The following is an 8,864-nucleotide window of genomic DNA, read 5'->3' as shown; positions in this document are numbered from 1 at the left end:
TTCATGAAAACAATAATTTCAATGGAACTTGTCAAAGATGATTAATATTTCCTAATATGGAAAGGAAATTTTGCCAAAAACTAGTCTCTATGTCCTGAAATATTCAGTTGAATGAGTTCATAAATTGGGAACTATATTTTTAATGCATTTTAAAGTCATGAGATGTATCATGACTCAAAGAAAGTGTGTTCATGTGTGTTAATGTGCCCTGGTGACATCTGTGATTATGAACTAAATGCTTAGGATACAGGTCATGAAGGAGCACACTATTGTTCAGACTCCAGATCTTTTGCTCATCTCCAGGTCCGTCCTTCCTGTAGTTCCTCTTGCTCTCCTCATTTTGTGAATTTCAACTGAATGCATCTGGATGTAACTATACTCCCTATAACTGTACCGCTAACCACTGTACTTTATTTTTTTTGGGTAGGGGTTGTCAAATACTATTTTTATTTTTATTTTTTTATGGATCACCTCACAGTTTTATTGATAACATTTTATGTTTTGTAATTTTATAATCATGGGAATATAATGTACATACTATGTGCCTTGCATTATCCACCCAATGGATCCACCTGATAACTTTTTAATTTATTCATTTTTGTTATTATATGATATTAATTTGTATCTATCAAAGTTTTATGCATCAATATTTTTTATTTTGTGTTTGTTTAAGACAGAATCTCCCACTGAAGACCAAGCTGCTGTCAAACTCATGGCACCCTCTCACTCTGCCTTCCTGGTGTGAGAATAAGGGATATGGGGCAGCACAGTCGACTATCCGGTTTATTTTAGAAATACCTAAAGACCTCTATTTGAGTCAGAGTAAACAAATTACCGAGAATACTCCAAATCAAGAATAATGACAGATGAAGGCAACAGTTTTTCCTATAAGGATGGAATTTCTGGGACACATGATAAGAGTATGCAGATTTTATTGGTTAAATATGAACTGTTTTTCAATAATAGCAATGTATAAGAGTTTTTCAGACAGCGTAATTACTAAGAAAAATCTTTTTCATAGAAGAAAAAAATCATAAGAAACAGCTCTCATTAACATCTAGCATACATTCTGTCAAAGAAGATGCTTGTTTCTTCTTTCTTATTTAAAAACTTGGTATTAAAGTTTAATTGTAGATAATTATTTTCTGTTTAGTTAACATGTAATTTTGTTTCAGAGTATTGATTCCTTTTCAGAATCAGAGCTTACCTTTATTTCTTCAAACAAAAGAATGTACTATTGGTGACAGATATTGACCCCCACAATAGAAATTTCCACTGAAATTCTAAATTTGCTTCTTATTTTACACATATATTTTTATCTGTTCATTCTATCTCAATACCAATATGCAAATTATTATAACACTTTCAAAACAACTTTCATACATACCATGAATTTAATCCAGTTACCACTTACATTTTCAAAAACAAAATGTTTTCACTTTTCATTTTATTTTCCACTTTCTTATTTTGTCTTAATTTTTCTCAAGACTAATCAAAGACATTGTATATTTGAATGATGCACATAAACCTTTAAAGTATAAAGATTAGATTATTTCTAATAAGACAATTCATAGTTTAATCTGCCATAATGGGATATTAAATAGATATTTCTGGCATTTTTTCTTATCTCTAATAACAGTAATGACTTCAAAATTAGGTTTAAAACAATGATACTTTTATGTTTATTTTTGAATTATTTAAAAAGACATCTATTTTCAGCAAAGCATATTCATTTTAAGCCCTCATACAAATGGAATATATTTTTTCTCTTAAATCACAGGAGTTAAAGTGAAATCTAGCTTTGTAGATTAAGAGTTGCTTTTTATACACTTGGTTCTTCAGGAACTCTTTAGTTAGGACTGTTTGTCTTTTCTTTTACTCTTTCAAAAGTATTTTCTAAAATAAATTAGTAAGTATGTATGATTATTAAATATATACATTTTAACAATTGTTCCATAACTTCAAATCTTAGTCTGTGCTTTCAGAACTCTGTTAAATAAATAGATATGAATAGGAATCAATATACCTCAATATCGAACCATACTCTTCTTGAACATATACCCAAAGGATGCTTCATCCTACTGCAATGACACTGTCACAGTCAAGCTCATAGCAAATTTATTAATAATAGCCAGAAATTAGAAACAATCTAAATGTCACTCAGCAGACGAATAGATTTATGTATTATGGTATTTTTATTCAGTGGAGTATTACTTAGGTATCAAAAATAACATCATAAATTTGCTGGCAAATGGAGGAGAAACTGGAAAAATAAAATCTTTGAATGAAGTATCCCAGACCCAGAAATATATATATGACATGTGTTTGCTTATATGTTTATATTAGCCAGTAAATAAATGATAACTAAGCTACAGTCCATAGATCCATAGAGGTTAGGTATAGAGGAAGTGATTATGTGGAGCAAATTGCCATGGGGGGGAAATGAAATACATTGTTTGCGTTTATTGGGCAAAGGACACAGGAGGGGATGGGAAGAGGAAATGGTGTTGAGGGATGAAATGTGGGGATGGCTAAAATTGAGGGACATAAGAGGGGTGGAATAGATACCTAGTGCTATGGAAACTTCTTAATATACATAAAGGTGATCTTAATGAATTCTCCAAACATTGAGGGAGACTGAGTCTCAACTGGCCATCACTTCTCACCAAATGTGCTTCTATTACTGGGACCTTGGTATATCCAGTTGATTTGTTGGCCAAAGGAGTATCATAGAAATCCCTAAACAATACAGACTGTTTCTAAGACAACATGTTGTTCTCCAAAAACTTACAGCACTGTCTCAGTTGCTAAGGGCTACACCCACACAACTCATTGAACATGGAAACTTGTTCTGGTGCCTACAAAGAACTGTCACCCCTGTGTTCTAATTTCTTTTATACAGAAAGGTACTTTGTGGGCTACCAAAAGAGAAACATAAACACCTCCCCAGCCACAAAACCTTATATCTATAAATCTGTTCTGCCCACAAAATATGTTAGGACAGCTGTGGTACAAAGCTTGTGGGAGTAATCAACCAGTATCTGATTTGACTTAAAATCCTCTCCATAAGATGGAACCCATACTTAATACTACTTTGGTGACTAAAAACTAGAGACTAGACTGCCCAGAGACCTAGGGTATAATGAAATACTATTTGTGGAAGAAAAAAAAACAAGTATTAACCAAATGACTCCATTGATATTATGCCATATTCATAGATCAGGGCCATATTCAGTCTTCATCAGAAAAGCTTCTTCTGTCAGCACATGGGAACAAATGCAGAGATACAGAGCTAGATATTACCCAGAGAAACATTGGAATACATAGGACTAAATGGGATATCTCTGCCAAATCCTTACCCTCAGACAAAAAGGAGCAAAGAATGAAAGTTTCAAAGGGTTTGGAGAACACAAGAAGAACAAGGACTTATAAATCAACTGAGAAAAACAGAAACAAACTCAGTGACTTAAACAGCGAGGGTAGTGTCAACATAGGCCAGCACTAAGTTCTCTGCACATATATCATAGCTTTTAGTTTAGTAATTTTATGCAATCCTTATTGTGTTAGTGAGTGAGTCTCATTTTCCTTCTATTGGTTTGCCTTGTACAACTTTCATGTTGTATTTTATTTTGTTAATCTTCATTGTCTTCTCTTAGAAATGTGTTCTTTTCTAAAAAAAAATACAGAAAGGGGTCTGGATGGGAGGGGATATGAAGAAAAACTGGAAAAAATAGAGGGAGGAGAAAGTGTAATCAATTAGATGATAAAAGAAAGTATTTTTAATAAAATGGAAAAAGGTCATAATATGTCTTGGGAGAAGAGGAGAAATTAGAACCGAGGAGCTTGGTGGAGTGAGGGCAACAAAAGGGATGAATATGATTAAAGTAATATGAAATTCTCAAATAATTAATATAAATGTATTTAATGAAAATAATTAAATTTACTTCCTAGGAGTCATAACTGAACATTTCCAGTGGTATTGGGATATAGTTATGCTTTTGATGCCTGTTTATATATAAAAAACCAAAGTGTTCCTTGAAAAAAATGCAAAAAAGAAGAGTGAAATCTTTGGTCATTTGGCCAAAGCATCCTAGAAGTATCTAGTTAACAATAAACTTAGCAGAACAAGTAGGGTCATTAAAAATTAAATACCCAGCATTCCAGGCTCACATTACACAGGGTACTGGAGCTCAGCTAGCATTGCCTTTGGAGGACAACAACTCACAGCTGCTTGTGGTCTCAGGCAATGACTCAGGGAGTTACTGAGAGTTCTTCTATGACAAATACAATTCATACTTCTTCAATTCTCTGCAGTATTCTAGGAGAGGTTAGAAGTAAACCAGAATTATTTTAGAACATACATTTTCACCCATGTCTATCTGGTTAATTATCTCAATGTATTAACCCCTCCTAACATGAAGACATTGATAGAGTGTTTTGACTAAAAAAAATTTATTTTGTTTTCTTTTAAGTTATTCCCATTTTACGTTATAATACATCTAGATATGGAGTGTGTTGAATATATAGAAAAATTTGTCCTAGATTTAATAAATTAAACTTTAAAAACTCATGTCCAGTCACAAATAGTCCTTATGAAGCTCTGGATTCTCAACTCATCTAAGTCATCAATATCCATGGAAACAAACCTGGTAAAAGCTGAAGATTTTTGTCTCACAAAAAAAAATCCCACATGTAAAAAATGGCATACTCTATGTATAAAATTGTATACCCACCACAAGAGAGTCTATGGAAGCATTGGAGTTGAAGAAACAAAACAGAAAGTCCATCTCTTCCTTTGTATAAACATTTAAAGCAGTGAAAAGATTTTATAACAGCACAGGATATCTGAACTAATTTAGAAATCAAGATTCAAAATTGTGAGATAAGTGAGATAATTATAGTCATTCTTTATAAAAGAAAAAGGAGTTACAGACTTACATTTCTCTCTAAATTCTTGTTTGTCCTGTCTGAAAAGTTTTTGCATTGTGATAAGCCTCTCCACAGAAGCAGCAATCAAAATCAGACAAAATCAAACTGAATTAGAAAAGGTTTAATGGGTAAAATGCTCCCTGATGATTTTTCTGGCTCCCCAGAGAGGAGACAGGAAGAGAGAGAGGCAGAGAGAGAGGGAGAGAGAAAGAGAGAGAGAGAGAGAGAGAGAGAGAGAGAGAGAGAGAGAGAGAGAAGTTACCTCTTCAGAAGAGTGACAGGAAGAGAGAACAGGATGGAGAAGATAAAGGAGATCCACTAGCCTTGGCAGAAGGGTGGATTGGGAATGGGCAGGGTTTGTCTCTTAAAGGGATAGGATACCCAGGTTACAGAGCAGGCTAGCAGATTATACCACTTCTATCTTTTTCTTATAATAAAAATGCTGAAATTTAAGCATAGCAGGTTGAGGGAATTGGGACAGAGGATTCTCCAGACTTCTTCCTGCTTATTTGTGGGCATCATCTTCGGGGCAGCCTGTGAAAGCTGGGTGCTGGTCACATCCTGGGGAAGTTCGTCACTTAACTACTGTGCAGGGTTTGCGGTATGGAACTCTCTGGTGTCTCTTGAACCTGGCAAGGTGTTGGCAGAACAGAGAACAAATTTAACTTTAGGAAGAAAAAAATTTTAGGACAAGAAAATTGAGAGGGGCGTATCTGACCTGTTTAATATGGATCCTTCAATTTGGCTCCCTGGAGCTCACAAGAATTCCTTGAGTTTGTGAAAACATTAAGTTTTAAACATATACATTATATAAAGAGCAGCATAGTTATGCCATAATTACTGTGACAGATGATTTTGCAGAATGAAAAAATCTTTAAGATTATGAAAGGCAGCATGAGAAATTAGATGACTTGTATTTGTCCTCATACCTTTATAACTTGCTTGTATACATTTTAATAACTTGCATTTGTATATGTTAAAACATCTTTTTATTAAAAACATGTTAAAAAGTTGTGCCTAAATTTGTTTGGGGATGTCCTTTTAAACTGACAAAACCTCTTGTCAAAAACTTGAGTTATTGATTAAAAAATGGCAGAGAACTTACTTGGTTGGCTACCTCGAGCCACCCCTCAGGGTCCTCCATGATTGCTCATGGTCATATTTGCCTTTTGCTGTTTAGCACAGGGCTTATCAGTCTTCAGAAGATCCTATGGGATAAGAAATCTGTAGGAAGAGAAGTCTACCTTGACCTGAACAGTTAGGCTGTCAATTCTAGTGATTCTGTACAAGTCTGGAGATCTTCAATTGAGATAAAAGGCAGTTTTGCCCAGTGGTAAGCATTTTCACTTGATGGACATTGTTCTGTGCCCTCTTGAACTCCTACAAATAATAAAATCATATAGCTTATTTTGAAATTAGGATAACTTATTCATGAAAGAAGATAGGATGGAGACACAATTGGTAGAGTATATATGCCTTGACCAATAGGTTTCTGAACTTTCCGTTAATATTCTGAGACTTTAACTTCTTATATACATGAACATAATTTATAATTATGTTGTTTCATAAAATATAGATATAGTAAACTGCATGTACTAATTTTTATTGTTTGTAATTTTAATTTGTGTTATCTGTACTGTTTGTGTTTGTTATATATTAAATAAGCTTAAGTTATAAGGAAGCAATAAAAGTATATATTGAGTGACTGTATCATAGATTTTATTTCTTTGGTACTATTTTTGTATCTAAATATTCCTTTAATTTTGGCATCCAAAATTCAAAATCCCTGTGAGTACATAGAAAAGCAGACTATCAGCAATGGGGGTCCATAAAGGGAGTTGATGTAATAAAAAGAAAGGGATGTTCTTATTGAGGGGGAGGTTGAAACATCAGGAAAGAGAGATTTACTGCTCTCAGAATTCTGCTGACACGGTATCAGAATCAGATCTCATTCCACAACTGAGTTTGCACTTTTCTTTGCTATTTGGAATGTCTCTACTTTCAACAATTAACCATCCAGTTTCTTTGTTTGAAGTTGAAATATGAACACATTCTACTGTAGATTTACTTTGCCTTTTACCCCTACAACCTTTCTGAATTCTGTTGTGTTCTCTCAATTTGCATTTACTATGTTTGTGCCTGTCACTTTGTATCCTGCCTTTAATTTGTCATCTAATCTTGTAAACAAATACAATATATAATTGATATCCCTCAAACAATGTGACACAGGATCAACTAAAAATCCAAACATAATTTTAATGATTGTTCTTTCTTCAAATGTTTATATGAAATATTAAATTGCAAAGTTACAGTTACAAACAATTATTGACAGAGAATTATTTATGATAATATTCACAACATGCCTTTAGAATTTCAACATGCATCATTCCTGTGCCCCCCTTTGGTAACATGGGCCTCACATAGGCCTTGGAAACCAACACAGACCCCAGCTGCAGTAGGACTACGGACTCAGATATAGCCCTTGGCAATAGCAATTCAGACCTGGAGGTCACCATGGCTCTGATGGAAGCATAGGCCAACCCAGATTAGTATGACTCCAGAAGCAACATGGACTTAGGACATGAACATGGTTCCCCAGTGTTATTCTTTTCTAAAAAATGCTACAAGATCCCCAGTGGCAGTAGGCAGCAGAAATGCTGTAGGTCCCAAATGGTGGCGGCAGGCCATGTGGTGGCAGACAGTGGGCCCTGGGAGCAGCCAGTCCCAGGCAGAGACGGCTGCTGGTCCCAAAGCAGTGGCTGGTTCCAGGCAGGGAGACACATGGCGGGCAGAAATCAGAAACATGGATAGACACAACATTCAGGGTGAGGTTGAATGTTTATTCAGGGGGTTATGGAGGAGGAAGGGTGAAGGGGGGTACAGAGAGGGAGAGAGAGAGAGAGAGAGAGAGAGAGAGAGAGAGAGAGAGAGAGAGAGAGAGAGAAGAGAAGAGAAGAGAAGAGAAGAGAAGAGAAGAGAAGAGAAGAGAAGAGAAGAAAGAGACAGAGAAGGGGGGAAGCAGAGAAGTGGGGAGAGAGGCAGAAGTGAATCTGCCTCTCCGAGAGGAAGATGGAAAAGAGAAAGAGCTCAAGCCGGAAGCTGAAGATCAGCCTGCCTCAGCGGATGGGGAGGGGAATGGGTGTGGCTTGTCTCTTAAAGGGACCAAAACCCTAACTTTCCCAGGTCTTCCTTATAATAAAAAGCACGCATGTCAAGGAAGCAGAAAAGGAAGGGGCCAAGATGGCTGCGGGCAGATCAGAGTTAATGGGAGTGGGCGTGGCTTGTCCCTTAAAGCGACAGGAAAGCACAACACCCAGTGCCACTAAGATGAATGAAGAGGTGTTGAAGAGGTGGGAAAGGTGGAGGAGTTAAGTATTTTTTTTCTTTTTCTTTTTCTTTGTTTGCTTTGTTTTTCATAAATGGTGCTTTAAAATTTTGGGGGAAGGAAGGCTACAGGGATGAGGGGCCAATATAGAAGGACTGACAATTGAGCAGGATTAGGGTATATGGTATGAAATTCCCAAAGAATCAAAAAAAAACCCTGTATAATAATAATAATAATAATAATAATAATAATAATAATAATAATATATTCTTTAAAAGGAAAAACTAACATTTAATTTTTTAATTAAAGTTTTCATTTTTTTTTACATACTATCCTAAGGTTTGCTTCCCTCCTCTTCTCCTGTTCCCTTCCCCCGCCTCCCATCTACCCACTCCCAGTCCACTCCTCCTTGATCTCCATTCAGAAAAACGTGGGCCTCCTCCCATGGGCATCAACAAAGCATGGCACACCAACGTGATGAGGAACCAAGAGACTTCTCCTGCTACATTAAGTTTGGGCTAGGCATAAATTCTCCAAAACCAGCTAAAGTGCCAGGAACAGGTCCAAATCTCACTTCTATGCAGAGGGCCTAGATCTGTCCCGTGCAGGC

Source organism: Microtus pennsylvanicus, chromosome 12 (assembly GCF_037038515.1).
Source record: "Microtus pennsylvanicus isolate mMicPen1 chromosome 12, mMicPen1.hap1, whole genome shotgun sequence".
In the NCBI taxonomy this organism is placed as follows: domain Eukaryota; kingdom Metazoa; phylum Chordata; class Mammalia; order Rodentia; family Cricetidae; genus Microtus; species Microtus pennsylvanicus.
The sequence above is the reverse complement of the archived record's forward strand: the minus strand, read 5'-3'. Positions refer to the sequence as shown.